This window comes from Carassius gibelio, chromosome B17, assembly GCF_023724105.1.
Source record: "Carassius gibelio isolate Cgi1373 ecotype wild population from Czech Republic chromosome B17, carGib1.2-hapl.c, whole genome shotgun sequence".
Taxonomy (NCBI): Eukaryota; Metazoa; Chordata; class Actinopteri; order Cypriniformes; family Cyprinidae; genus Carassius; species Carassius gibelio.
In genome coordinates, this window is record NC_068412.1 from 95,230 (window position 1) to 110,779 (window position 15,550).

Consider the following 15,550-nt stretch of genomic DNA (forward strand, 5'->3'; position numbering starts at 1 on the left):
CTGCGGGACTAGTTACGCGCCGAAAAACGTACGGAATCTATAAGAAGAATAAGAATAATAATAAGTATGTGAGATAATAATAGTGATGCCTTGCCTCCGGCAAGCACCACTAACTAGAAAGTACATTTCCTGAAGAAAATGTGAGTGGTGCTTGCAGTGGCAAAACTCGACCCTCTGTTGCTAAGGTGTGGTTGCTAGGGTACCCGGGGTGGTTGCTAGGGTCCCTATGATGGTTGCTAGGGCCGTTGCTAGGGTACCCAGCGTGGTTGCTAGGGTAATTGGGGTGGTTGCTAGGGTGTTGCTATGTGGTAGCTAGGGTACCCGGGGTGGTTGCTAGGGCGGTTGCTAGGGTCCCCATGATGGTTGCTAGGGCCGTTGCTAAGGTACCCAGGGTAGTTGCTAGGGTAATTGGGGCGGTTGCTAGGGTGTTGCTATGTGGTTGCTAGGGTACCCGGGGTGGTTGCTAGGGCGGTTGCTAGGGTCCCCATGATGGTTGCTAGGGCCGTTGCTAGGGTACCCAGGTTGGTTGCTAGGGTAATCGGGGTGGTTGCTAGGGTGTTGCTATGTGGTTGCTAGGGCGGTTGCTAGGGTCCCCATGATGGTTGCTAGGGCCGTTGCTAGGGTACCCAGGTTGGTTGCTAGGGTAATCGGGGTGGTTGCTAGGGTGTTGCTATGTGGTTGCTAGGGTACCCGGGGTGGTTGCTAGGGCGGTTGCTAGGGTCCCCATGATGGTTGCTAGGGCCGTTGCTAGGGTACCCAGGGTGGTTGCTAGGGTAATCGGGGTGGTTGCTAAGGTGTTGCTAGGCGGTTGCTAGGGTACCTGGGGTGGTTGCTAGGCAGTTGCTATGGTCTCCTGGGTGGTTGCTATGATGTTACTAGGTGGTTGGTAGTTGTCACAGATGGTCACTATGTAGTTATTATAGAGTTCTTAGCCCATTTGAGCACTTAGCTAATCACTATTAGCATGTAGCTAATCACTGCTAGCATGACTAGCATGTTGGAAGTCCAGTGTGCTAGCATGAGTCAAAAAATCCAACCGCCATGTCTGTACGATGTTCTGATGCAGAGATATAGGTCGTGCAAAACGGTTGCTAGGGTACTCCGTTTGGTTGCTATGGAGTGGCTTGGCAGCTGCCAATGGTGATACTCCAAAGGCTGCTCGTCAATATAAACCAACCCCCATGCCTCTACGATGTTCTGATGCAGAGATATAGATCTTGCAAAACGGTTGCTAGGGTACTGTGTTTGGTTGCTAGGGAGTGGCCTAGCAGCTGCCAATGATGATACTCCATTGGTTGCTTGCTAATATAAACCAACCCCCATGCTTCTATGTCTTTCAGATGTTAAGATATCTATCTTTGGATTTTGGTTGCCAGGTAGCTCTTAATGGTTGCTAGGGCGTGGCTAGGTTGTCATGAAGGAGATACATGATTGGCCGTTTGCTGCCCGAGACAAACGAGCCCACCCTCATGTTTCTATGACACTTCTATCCAAAGTTATTCATTTGATCTTTTTCAATGAAAGTGTATGGGGCTTGTTGCTATGGTGCTCTATATGGTTGCTAGGGCGTGGCTTGATAGATTCACAGTGATCCTGAGAGACTGATTGGTTGCCTGATTCAAATGAGCCCACCCCCTTGTCTCTATGACACTGTGATCCAGAGTTATGTTCAATACAAAATCCCTATGTAATGTCCCATAGCAGGAAAAGTCCTCCCTATACTTTGTATTAGGGGCAATTTTGGGGGGCTCATGCGCCCCAGGGGTACAACTTATACCCCCCTGCTGGGTATGTTCTCGCACAGCCTGATAGCCTCTCCAAATGTGGTGATTCACGTGTTTCTGCGAAATTCTCTCTCAGAGCTACGTTCCGTCAAAGTTGACCCCAATGTTAAGTCTATGGGTTTTAACGCCCGATTTTTCGCCCGCCGGACGAACATCGTACACCCGATCGCTTATAAAAGTCATAGCACACCATTCCCGAATAGGTCGCACGATTTGACGTCACTTTTGCGGGTCTGTGACAAAAGCTGCGGGACTAGTTACGCGCCGAAATTTGTACGGAATCTATAAGAATAATAATAAGTATGTGAGATAATAATAGTAGTGCCTTGCCTCCGGCAAGCACCACTAACTAGAATGTACATTTCCTGAAGAAAATGTGAGTGGTGCTTGCAGTGGCAAAACTCTGCGCCCTGTAGCCACCCATGATGCCTGTATGATGTTATGGAGCGATGATATAAGTACTTTATATTGCTATATGGTTGCTAGGGTACTCTAAATGGTTGCTATGGTGTGGCTGTATAGTATATGGGGTGATATTTAAAGACTATTTGCCAGACTGAATCCAAAAAACCCTAGCAAGTGTTTCTATATAGTTATTTTGCTGAGATACAGCTATTAAATGTGGTTAAACAGTTGCTAGGGTGCTAAAATTGGTTGCTAGGGCGTGGCTATGAAGTAGTTATATCACTACCTATGGACTGCTTGATAGGCCGAGTCAAAAGAGCCCACTTCCAAGCCTCTATGTCTCTCTAAACCAAAGATATGATGTCAGATAATTTTTCCAATGTTAAGTCTATGGGATATTTTTACCCATTTCTTTCGCCCGCTGTACGATTATCGTACGTCTGATTGCTTAGAAAAGTCATAGCACACTTCTCTTCAATAACCTACACGTTTTGACATGTCATTCATGGGACTGCGACAAAAAATGCAGGAGGAGTAGCGCGCCAAAGTTTTGTCAAGGCGAATAGTAATAGTAACACTAGAAGGTACATTTCCTGAAGAAAATTTGAGTGGTGCTTGCAGTGGCAAAACTCGCCCCTCTGTTGCCAAGGTGTGGTTGCTAGGGTACCCGGGGAGGTTGCTAGGGTGGTTGCTAGGGTCCCTATGATGGTTGCTAGGGCCGTTGCTAGGGTACCCAGGGTGGTTGCTAGGGTAATCAGGGTGGTTGCTAGGGTGTTGCTATGTGGTTGCTAGGGTACCCGGGGTGGTTGCTAGGGCGGTTGCTAGGGTCCCCATGATGGTTGCTAGGGCCGTTGCTAGGGTACTCAGGGTGGTTGCTAGGGTAATCGGGGTGGTTGCTAGGGTGTTGCTATATGGTTGCTAGGGTACCCGGGGTGGTTGCTAGGGCGGTTGCTAGGGTCCCCATGATGGTTGCTAGGGCCGTTGCTAAGGTACCCAGGGTGGTTGCTAGGGTAATTGGGGCGGTTGCTAGGGTGTTGCTATGTGGTTGCTAGGGTAACCGGGGTGGTTGCTAGGGTGGTTGCTATGGTAACCTGGGTGGTTGCTAGGCAGTTGCTACGGTACTTGGGGTGGTTGCTAAGGTGTTGCTAGGCGGTTGCTAGGGTGTTTCGGCTGGTTGCTAGGCAGTTGCTATGGTCTTCTGGGTGGTTGCTATGATGTTACTATGTGGTTGGTAGTTGTCACAGATGGTCACTATGTAGTTATTATAGAGTTCTTAGCCCATTTGAGCACTTAGCTAATCACTATTAGCATGTAGCTAATCACTGCTAGCATGACTAGCATGTTGGAAGTCCAGTGTGCTAGCATGAGTCAAAAAAATCCAACCGCCATGTCTGTACGATGTTCTGATGCAGAGATATAGGTCATGCAAAACGGTTGCTAGGGTACTCCGTTTGGTTGCTATGGAGTGGCTTGGCAGCTGCCAATGGTGATACTCCAAAGGCTGCTGGCCAATATAAACCAACCCCCATGCCTGTACGATGTTCTGATGCGGAGATATAGATCTTGCAAAACGGTTGCTAGGGTACTGTGTTTGGTTGCTAGGGAGTGGCCTGGCAGCTGCCAATGATGATACTCCAATGGTTGCTTGCTAATATAAACCAACCCCCATGCTTCTATGTCTTTCAGATGTTAAGATATCTCTCTATACTTTGGGTTGCTAGGTAGCTCTTAATGGTTGCTAGGGCGTGGCTAGGTTGTCTTGAAGGAGATACATGATTGGCCGTTTGCTGCCCGAGTCAAACGAGCCCACCCTCATGTTTCTATGACACTTCTATCCAAAGTTATTCATTTGATCTTTTTCAATGGAAGTCTATGGGGCTTGTTGCTATGGCGCTCTATATGGTTGCTAGGGCGTGGCTTGATAGATTCACAGTGATCCTGAGAGACTGATTGGTTGCCTGATTCAAATGAGCCCACCCCCTTGTCTCTATGACACTATAATCCAGAGTTATGTTCAATGCAAAATCCCTATGTAATTTCCCATAGAAGCCCTCCCTATACTTTGTATTAGGGGCAAATTTGGGGGTCTCTTGCGCCCCAGGGGTACAACTTATACCCCAATGCGGGGTATGTTCTCACACAGCCTGATAGCCTCTCCAAATGTGGTGATTTACGTGTTTCTGCGTAATTCTCTCTCGGAGCTACGATCCGTCAAAATTGCCCGCAATGCATTGTCTATGGGATTTTTCGCCCGTTTTTTCGCCCGGTGTGCGAACATCTTACGCCCGATCGCTTATAAAAGTCATAGCACACCATTCCCGATTAGGGCGCACGATTTGACGCCTGTTTCGTTGGTCTGTGACGAAAACTGCGGGACTAGTTACGCGCCGAAATTTGTACGGATCTATAAGAATAATAATAATAAGTATGTGAGATAGTAATAGTGATGCCTTGCCTCCGGCAAGCACCACTAATAAGTATGTGAGATAATAATAGTGATGCCTTGCCTCCGGCAAGCACCACTAACTAGAAGGTACATTTCCTGAAGAAAATGTGAGTGGTGCTTGCAGTGGCAAAACTCGCCCCTCTGTTGCTAAGGTGTGGTTGCTAGGGTACCCGGGGTGGTTGCTATGGTCCCTATGATGGTTGCTAGGGCCGTTGCTAGGGTACCCAGGGTGGTTGCTAGGGTAATCGGGATGGTTGCTAGGGTGTTGCTATGTGGTTGCTAGGGTACCCGGGGTGGTTGCTAGGGTCCCCATGATGGTTGGTAGGGCCGTTGCTAAGGTACCCAGGGTGGTTGCTAGGGTAATCTGGATGGTTGCTAGGGTGTTGCTATGTGGTTGCTAGGGTACCCGGGGTGGTTGCTAGGGCGGTTGCTAGGGTCCCCATGATGGTTGCTAGGGCCGTTGCTAGGGTACCCATGTTGGTTGCTAGGGTAATCGGGGTGGTTGCTAGGGTGTTGCTATGTGGTTGCTAGGGTACCCGGGGTGGTTGCTAGGGCGGTTGCTAGGGTCCCCATGATGGTTGCTAGGGCCGTTGCTAGGGTACCCAGGGTGGTTGCTAGGGTAATCGGGGTGGTTGCTAAGGTGTTGCTAGGCGGTTGCTAGGGTACCCGGGGTGGTTGCTAGGCAGTTGCTATGGTCTCCTGGGTGGTTGCTATGATGTTACTAGGTGGTTGGTAGTTGTCACAGATGATCACTATGTAGTTATTATAGAGTTCTTAGCCCATTTGAGCACTTAGCTAATCACTATTAGCATGTAGCTAATCACTGCTAGCATGACTAGCATGTTGGAAGTCCAGTGTGCTAGCATGAGTCAAAAAATCCAACCGCCATGTCTGTACGATGTTCTGATGCAGAGATATAGGTCGTGCAAAACGGTTGCTAGGGTACTCCATTTGGTTGCTATGGAGTGGCTTGGCAGCTGCCAATGGTGATACTCCGAGGCTGCTCACCAATATAAACCAACCCCCATGCCTCTACGATGTTCTGATGCAGAGATATAGATCGTGCAAAACGGTTGCTAGGGTACTCTGTTTGGTTGCTAGGGAGTGGCCTGGCAGCTGCCAATGATGATACTCCAATGGTCGCTTGCTAATATAAACCAACCCCCATGCTTCTATGTCTTTCAGATGTTAAGATATCTCTCTATACTTTGGGTTGCTAGGTAGCTCTTAATGGTTGCTAGGGCGTGGCTAGGTTGTCTTGAAGGAGATACATGATTGGCCGTTTGCTGCCCGAGTCAAACGAGCCCACCCTCATGTTTCTATGACACTTCTATCCAAAGTTATTCATTTGATCTTTTTCAATGGAAGTCTATGGGGCTTGTTGCTATGGTGCTCTATATGGTTGCTAGGGCGTGGCTTGATAGATTCACAGTGATCCTGAGAGACTGATTGGTTGCCTGATTAATATGAGCCCACCCCCTTGTCTCTATGACACTGTGATCCAGAGTTATGTTCAATACTAAATCCCTATGTAATGTCCCACAGTAGGATGAGCCCTCCCTATACTTTGTATTAGGGGCATTTTTGGGGGGCTCTTGCGCCCCAGGGGTACAACTTATACCCCACTGCGGGGTATGTTCTCGTACAGCCTGACAGCCTCTCCAAATGTGGTGATTCACATGTTTCTGCGAAATTCTGTCTCGGAGCTACGATCCGTCAAAGTTGGCCGCAATGCATTGTCTATGCGATTTTTCGCCCGTTTTTTCGCCCGGTGTACGAACATCGTACGCCCGATCGCTTATAAAAGTCATAGCACACCATTCCCGATTAGGCCGCACGATTTGACGCCTGTTTCGTTGGTCTGTGACAAAAACTGCGGGACTAGTTACGCGCCGAAATTTGTACGGATCTAGAAGAAGAAAAAGAAGAAGAAGAATAATAAGTATGTGAGATAGTAATAGTGATGCCTTGCCTCCGGCAAGCACCACTAACTAGAAGGTACATTTCCTGAAGAAAATGTGAGTGGTGCTTGCAGTGGCAAAACTCGGCGCCCTGTTGCTAGGTTGTTGCAGTGAGGTTGCTACGGTGGTTGCTAAGGTACCCTGGGTGGTTGCTAGGGCGGTTGCTAGGGTCCCCATGATGGTTGCTAAGGTACCCAGGGTGGTTGCTAGGGTAATCTGAATGGTTGCTAGGGTCTTGCTATGTGGTTGCTAGGGTACCCGGGGTGGTTGCTAGGGCCGTTGGTAGGGTACTCAGGGTGGTTGCTAGGGTAATCGGGGTGGTTGCTAGGGTGTTTCTATGTGGTTGCTAGGGTACCCGGGGTGGTTGCTAGGGCAGTTGCTAGGGTCCCCATGATGGTTGCTAGGGCCGTTGCTAAGGTACCCAGGGTGGTTGCTAGGGTAATTGGGGCGGTTGCTAGGGTGTTGCTATGTGGTTGCTAGGGTACCCGGGGTGGTTGCTAGGGCGGTTGCTAGGGTCCCTATGATGGTTGCTAGGGCCGTTGCTAGGGTACCCAGGGTGGTTGCTAGGGTAATCGGGGCGGTTGCTAGGGTGTTGCTATGCGGTTGCTAGGGTACCCGGGGTGGTTGCTAGGCAGTTGCTATGGTAACCAGGGTGGTTGTTATGATGTTACTTGGTGGTGGGTAGTTGTCACAGATGGTCACTATGTAGTTATTATAGAGTTCTTAGCCCATTTGAGCACTTAGCTAATCACTATTAGCATGTAGCTAATCACTGCTAGCATGACTAGCATGTTGAAAGTCCAGTGTGCTAGCATGAGTCAAAAAATCCAACCGCCATGTCTATGCGATGTTCTGATGCAGAGATATAGGTCGTGCAAAACGGTTGCTAGGGTACTCCGTTTGGTTGCTATGGAGTGGCTTGGCAGCTGCCAATGGTGATACTCCAAAGGCTGCTCGCCAATATAAACCAACCCCCATGCCTCTACGATGTTCTGATGCAGAGATATAGATCTTGCAAAACGGTTGCTAGGGTACTCTGTTTGGTTGCTAGGGAGTGGCCTGGCAGCTGCCAATGATGATACTCCAATGGTTGCTTGCTAATATAAACCAACCCCCATGCTTCTATGTCTTTCAGATGTTAAGATATCTCTCTATACTTTGGGTTGCTAGGTAGCTCTTAATGGTTGCTAGGGCGTGGCTAGGTTGTCATGAAGGAGATACATGATTGGCTGTTTACTGCCCGAGTCAAACGAGCCCACCCTCATGTTTCTATGACACTTCTATCAAAAGTTATTAATTTGATCTTTTTCAATGGAAGTCTATGGGGCTTGTTGCTATGGTGCTCTGTTTGGTTGCTAGGGCGTGGCTTGATAGATTCACAGTGATCCTGAGAGACTGATTGGTTGCCTGATTCAAATGAGCCCACCCCCTTGTCTCTATGACATTGTGATCCAGAGTTATGTTCAATACAAAATCCCTATGTAATTTCCCATAGTAGGAAAAACACAGTGTTTCATGGGCGATCCCTCACCATAATATGTCAATGGGGCAAATTTGGGGGTCTCTAGCACCCCAGGGGTACAACTTTTACCCCTCTGTGAGGTATGTTCTCGCACAGCCTGATAGCCTCTCCGAATGTGGTGATTTACGTTTTTCTACGAAATTCCCTCTCTGTGCTATAATCCGTCAAAGTTTTCAGTAATGCATTTCCTATGGGACGTTTTTCGGCCATTTTTTCGCCCGCTGTACGAACATCGTACGCCCGATCGCTTATAAAAGTCATAGCACACCTCTCCTCAATAGGCCGCACGATTTGACGCCTGTTTCGTTGGTCTGCGACAAAAACTGCGGGACGAGTTACGCGCCGAAGTTTTGTACGGAAGAAGTAAGAAGAATAATAATAATAATAAGTATGTGAGATAATAATAGTGATGCTTTGCCTCCGGCAAGCACCACTAACTAGAAGGTACATTTCCTGAAGAAAATGTGAGTGGTGCTTGCAGTGGCAAAACTCACCCTCTGTTGCTATAGGGTGTTGTAATGAGGTTGCTAGGGTACCCGGGTTGGTTGCTACGGTACATGGGATGGTTGCTAGGGCGGTTGCTAGGGTCCCCATGATGGTTGCTAGGGCCGTTGCTAAGGTACCCAGGGTGGTTGCTAGGGTAATCGGGATGGTTGCTATGGGGTTGCTATGTGGTTGCTAGGGTACCCGGGGTGGTTGCTAGGGCGGTTGCTAGGGTCCCCATGATGGTTGCTAGGGCCGTTGCTAGGGTACCCAGGGTGGTTGCTAGGGTAATCGGGGCGGTTGCTAAGGTACCCAGGGTGGTTGCTAGGGCGGTTGCTAGGGTACCCAGGGTGGTTGCTAGGGCCGTTGCTAAGGTACCCAGGGTGGTTGCTAGGGTAATCGGGATGGTTGCTAGGGTGTTGCTATGTGGTTGCTAGGGTACCCGGGGTGGTTGCTAGGGCGGTTGCTAGGGCCCCCATGATGGTTGCTAGGGCCGTTGCTAGGGTACCCAGGGTGGTTGCTAGGGTAATCGGGGCAGTTGCTAGGGTGTTGCTATGTGGTTGCTAGGGTACCCGGGGTGGTTGCTAGGGCGGTTGCTAGGGTCCCCATGATGGTTGCTAGGGCCGTTGCTAAGGTACCCAGGGTGGTTGCTAGGGTAATTGGGGCGGTTGCTAGGGTGTTGCTATGTGGTTGCTAGGGTACCCGGGGTGGTTGCTAGGCAGTTGCTATGGTCTCCTGGGTGGTTGCTATGATGTTACTAGGTGGTTGGTAGTTGTCACAGATGGTCACTATGTAGTTATTATAGAGTTCTTAGCCCATTTGAGCACTTAGCTAATCACTATTAGCATGTAGCTAATCACTGCTAGCATGACTAGCATGTTGGAAGTCCAGTGTGCTAGCATGAGTCAAAAAATCCAACCGCCATGTCTGTACGATGTTCTGATGCATAGATATAGGTCGTGCAAAACGGTTGCTAGGGTACTCCATTTGGTTGCTATGGAGTGGCTTTGCAGCTGCCAATGGTGATACTCCAAAGGCTGCTCGTCAATATAAACCAACCCCCATGCCTCTACGATGTTCTGATGCAGAGATATAGATCTTGCAAAACGGTTGCTAGGGTACTGTGTTTGGTTGCTAGGGAGTGGCCTTGCAGCTGCCAATGATGATACTTCAAAGTCTGCTTGACAATATAAACCAACCCCCATGCTTCTATGTCTTTCAGATGTTAAGATATCTATCTTTGGATTTTGGTTGCTAGGTAGCTCTTAATGGTTGCTAGGGCGTGGCTAGGTTTTTTTGAAGGAGATACATGATTGGCCGTTTGCTGCCCGAGTCAAACGAGCCCACCCTCATGTTCCTATGACACTTCTATCCAAAGTTATTCATTTGATCTTTTTCAATGGAAGTCTATGGGGCTTGTTGCTATGGTGCTCTATATGGTTGCTAGGGCGTGGCTGATAGATTCACAGTGATCCTGAGAGACTGATTGGTTGCCTGATTCAAATGAGCCCGCCCCCTTGTCTCTATGACTATGTGATCCATAGTTATGTTCAATGCAAAATCCCTATGTAATTTCCCACAGTAGGAAAAACACATTGTTTCATGGGCGATCCCTCCCCATTGACTTAGTATGGGGCAACTTTGGGGGGCTCTTGCGCCCCAGGGGTCCAACTTATACCCCATTGCGGGGTATGATCTCGCACAGCCTGATAGCCTCTCCAAATGTGTCGATTCACATGTTTCTGCGAAATTCTCTCTCGGAGCTACGATCCGTCAAAGTTGGCCGTAATGCATTGTCTATGCGATTTTTCGGCCGTTTTTTCGCCCGGTGTACGAACATCGTACGCCCGATCGCTTATAAAAGTCATAGCACACCATTCCCGATTAGGCCGCACGATTTGACGCCTGTTTCGTTGGTCTGTGTCAAAAACTGCGGGACAAGTTACGCGCCGAAATTTTGGCGGAAGAAGAATAAGAATAATAATAAGTATGTGAGATAATAATAGTGATGCTTTGCCTCCGGCAAGCACCACTAACTAGAAGGTACATTTCCTGAAGAAAATGTGAGTGGTGCTTGCAGTGGCAAAACTCGCCCCTCTGTTGCTAGGGTGTTGCAATGAGGTTGCTAGGGTACATGGGGTGGTTGCTAGGGCGGTTGCTAGGGTCCCCATGATGGTTGCTAGGGCGGTTGCTAAGGTACCCAGGGTGGTTGCTAGGGTAATCGGGATGGTTGCTCGGGTGTTGCTATGTGGTTGCTAGGGTACCCGGGGTGGTTGCTAAGGCGGTTGCTAGGGTCCCCATGATGGTTGCTAGGGCCGTTGCTAGGGTACTCAGGGTGGTTGCTAGGGTAATCGGGGTGGTTGCTAGGGTGTTGCTATGTGGTTGCTAGGGTACCCGGGGTGGTTGCTAGGGCGGTTGCTAGGGTCCCCGTGATGGTTGCTAGGGCCGTTGCTAAGGTACCCAGGGTGGTTGCTAGGTGATTGGGGCGGTTGCTAGGGTGTTGCTATGTGGTTGCTAGGGTACCCGGGGTGGTTGCTAGGGCGGTTGCTATGGTAACCTGGGTGGTTGCTAGGGCCGTTGCTAAGGTACCCAGGGTGGTTGCTAGGGTAATCGGGGCTGTTGCTAGGGTGTTGCTATGTGGTTGCTAGGGTACCCGGGGTGGTTGCTAGGCAGTTGCTATGGTCTCCTGGGTGGTTGCTATGATGTTACTAGCTGGTTGGTAGTTGTCACAGATGGTCACTATGTAGTTATTATAGAGTTCTTAGCCCATTTGAGCACTTAGCTAATCACTATTAGCATGTAGCTAATCACTGCTAGCATGACTAGCATGTTGGAAGTCCAGTGTGCTAGCATGAGTCAAAAAATCCAACCGCCATGTCTGTACGATGTTCTGATGCAGAGATATAGGTCGTGCAAAACGGTTGCTAGGGTACTCCATTTGGTTGCTATGGAGTGGCTTGGCAGCTGCCAATGGTGATACTCCAAAGGCTGCTCGTCAATATAAACCAACCCCCATGCCTCTACGATGTTCTGATGCAGAGATATAGATCTTGCAAAACGGTTGCTAGGGTACTGTGTTTGGTTGCTAGGGAGTGGCCTTCCAGCTGCCAATGATGATACTTCAAAATCTGCTTGACAATAAAAACCAACCCCCATGCTTCTATGTCTTTCAGATGTTAAGATATCTCTCTATACTTTGGGTTGCTAGGTAGCTCTTAATGGTTGCTAGGGCGTGGCTATGAAGTGTTGAAGGTGATTCGTGATTGGCCGTTTGCTGCCCCGAGTCAAACGAGCCCACCCTCATGTTTCTATGACACTTCTATCCAAAGTTATTCATTTGATCTTTTTCAATGGAAGTCTATGGGGCTTGTTGCTATGGTGCTCTATATGGTTGCTAGGGCGTGGCTTGATAGATTCACAGTGATCCTGAGAGACTGATTGGTTGCCTGATTCAAATGAGCCCACCCCCTTGTCTCTATGACACTGTGATCCTGAGTTATGCACATTACAAAATCCCTATGTAATTTCCCATAGTAGCCCTCCCTATACTTTGTATTAGGGGCAATTTTGGGGGGCTCTTGCGCCCCAGGGGTACAACTTATACCCCAATGCGGGGTATGTTCTCACACAGCCTGATAGCCTCTCCAAATGTGGTGATTCACGTGTTTCTGCGAAATTCTCTCTCGGAGCTACGATCCGTCAAAGTTGACCCCAATGTTAAGTCTATGGGTTTTATCGCCCGATTTTTCGTCCGGTGTACGAACATCGTACGCCCGATCGCTTATAAAAGTCATAGCACACCATTCCCGATTAGGCCGGACGATTTGACGCCTGTTTCGTTGGTCTGAGACGAAAACTGCGGGACTAGTTACGCGCCGAAAAACGTACGGAATCTATAAGAAGAATAAGAATAATAAGTATGTGAGATAATAATAGTGATGCCTTGCCTCCGGCAAGCACCACTAACTAGAAGGTACATTTCCTGAAGAAAATGTGAGTGGTGCTTGCAGTGGCAAAACTCGGCGCCCTGTAGCCACCCATGATGCCTGTATGATGTTATGGAGCGATGATATAAGTACTTTATATTGCTATATGGTTGCTAGGGTACTCTAAATGGTTGCTATGGTGTGGCTGTATAGTATATGGGGTGATATTTAAAGACTATTTGCCAGACTGAATCCAAAAAACCCTAGCAAGTGTTTCTATATAGTTATTTTGCTGAGATACAGCTATTAAATGTGGTTAAACAGTTGCTAGGGTGCTAAAATTGGTTGCTAGGGCGTGGCTATGAAGTACTTATATCACTACATATGGACTGCTTGATAGGCCGAGTCAAAAGAGCCCACTTCCAAGCCTCTATGTCTCTCTGATCCAAAGATATGATGTCAGATAATTTTTCCAATGTTAAGTCTATGGGATATTTTTACCCATTTCTTTCGCCCGCTGTACGAATATCGTAAGTCCGATTGCTTAGAAAAGTCATAGCACACTTCTCTTCAATAAGCCGCACGTTTTAACATCTCATTCATGGGACTGCGACAAAAAATGCAGGAGGAGTAGCGCGCCAAAGTTTTGTCAAGGCGAATAGTAATAGTAACACTAGAAGGTACATTTCCTGAAGAAAATGTGAGTGGTGCTTGCAGTGGCAAAACTCTGCGCCCTGTAGCCACCCATGATGTCTGTGTGATGTTTTGAAGCAGAGATAGAAGGATTTATATTGCTACATGGTTGCTAGGGTGCTCTATATGGTTGCTATGGTGTGACTATATAGTTTATGGGGTGATATTTAAAGATTATTTACCAGCCTGAATGCAAAAAGCCCAAGCCAGTGTTTCTATATAGTTATTTTTGCTGAGATACAGCTTTTAAATGTAGTTAAACAGTTGCTAGGAAGGCTAAAATTGGTTGCTAGGGCATGGATATGAAGTTGTTATGTCACTACTTATGGACTGCTTGATAGGCCGAGTCAAAAGAGCCCTCTCCCAAGCCTCTATGACTTTCTGATCCAAAGATATGATGTCAGATAGTTTTTCCAATATTAAGTCAATGGGATATTTTCACACATTTTCTTCGCCCGCTGTACGATTATCGTAAGTCCGATTGCTTAGAAAAGTCATAGCACACCTCTCCTCAATATCCCGCACGATTTGACACCTCATTCATGGGTCTGTGACAAAAAATGCGGGAGGAGTAGCGTGCCAAAGTTTTGTCAAGGCGAATAGTAATAGTAACACTAGAAGGTACATTTCCTGAAGAAAATGTGAGTGGTGCTTGCAGTGGCAAAACTCGCCCCTCTGTTGCTAGGGTGTTGCAATGAGGTTGCTAGGGTACCCGGGGTGGTTGCTAGGGCGGTTGCTAAGGTCCCCATGATGGTTGCTAGGGCCGTTGCTAGGGTACCCAGGGTGGTTGCTAGGGTAATCGGGGTGGTTGCTAGGGTGTTGCTATGTGGTTGCTAGGGTACTCGGGGTGGTTGCTAGGGCGGTTGCTAGGGTCCCCATGATGGTTGCTAGGGCCGTTGCTAGGGTACCCAGGGTGGTTGCTAGGGTAATTGGGGTGGTTGCTAGGGTGTTGCTATGTGGTTGCCAGGGTACCCGGGGTGGTTGCTAGGGCGGTTGCTAGGGTCCCCATGATGGTTGCTAGGGTCGTTGCTAAGGTACCCAGGGTGGTTGCTAGGGTAATCGGGATGGTTGCTAGGGTGTTGCTATGTGGTTGCTAGGGTACCCGGGGTGGTTGCTAGGGCGGTTGCTAGGGTCTCCATGATGGTTGCTAGGGCCGTTGCTAAGGTACCCAGGGTGGTTGCTAGGGTAATCGGGGCGGTTGCTAGGGTGTTGCTATGTGGTTGCTAGGGTACCCGGGGTGGTTGCTAGGGCGGTTGCTATGGTAACCTGGGTGGTTGCTAGGCAGTTGCTACGGTACTTGGGGTGGTTGCTAAGGTGTTGCTAGGCGGTTGCTAGGGTGTTTTGGCTGGTTGCTAGGCAGTTGCTATGGTCTCCTGTGTGGTTGCTATGATGTTACTAGGTGGTTGGTAGTTGTCACAGATGGTCACTATGTAGTTATTATAGAGTTCTTAGCCCATTTTGGCACTTAGCTAATCACTATTAGCATGTAGCTAATCACTGCTAGCATGACTAGCATGTTGGAAGTCCAGTGTGTTAGCATGAGTCAAAAAATCCAAACGCCATGTCTGTACGATGTTCTGATGCAGAGATATAGGTCGTGCAAAACGGTTGCTAGGGTACTCCGTTTGGTTGCTATGGAGTGGCTTGGCAGCTGCCAATGGTGATACTCCAAAGGCTGCTCGCCAATATAAACCAACCCCCATGCCTCTACGATGTTCTGATGCAGAGATATAGATCTTGCAAAACGGTTGCTAGGGTACTGTGTTTGGTTGCTAGGGAGTGGCCTGGCAGCTGCCAATGATGATACTCCATTGGTTGCTTGCTAATATAAACCAACCCCCATGCTTCTATGTCTTTCAGATGTTAAGATATCTCTCTTTACTTTGGGTTGCTAGGTAGCTCTTAATGGTTGCTAGGGCGTGGCTAGGTTGTCATGAAGGAGATACATGATTGGCCGTTTGCTTCCCGAGTCAAACGAGCCCACCCTCATGTTTCTATGACACTTCTATCCAAAGTTATTCATTTGATCTTTTTCAGTGGAAGTCTATGGGGCTTGTTGCTATGGCGCTCTATATGGTTGCTAGGGCGTGGCTTGATAACTTCACAGTGATCCTGAGAGACTGATTGGTTGCCTGATTAATATGAGCCCACCCCCTTGTCTCTATGACACTGTAATCCAGAGTTATGTTCAATGCAAAATCCCTATGTAATTTCCCATAGTAGCCCTCCCTATACTTTGTATTAGGGGCAAATTTGGGGGGCTGTTGCGCCCCAGGGGTACAACTTATTCCCCAATGCGGGGTATGTTCTGGCACAGGCTGATAGCCTCT

At 48.4% G+C, this 15,550-nt stretch overlaps 1 long non-coding RNA gene across 1 annotated transcript; it reads left to right on the top strand.

Annotated features, from left to right (window-relative positions):
- The first annotated feature begins 652 nt into the window (after positions 1 to 652).
- On the top strand, positions 653 to 11,692 carry LOC127976053 (uncharacterized). The gene is made up of 3 exons (XR_008157717.1): positions 653 to 752; positions 9,236 to 9,557; positions 11,509 to 11,692. It is a non-coding gene; the product is annotated as an uncharacterized LOC127976053 (long non-coding RNA).
- The last annotated feature ends 3,858 nt before the right edge of the window (positions 11,693 to 15,550 follow it).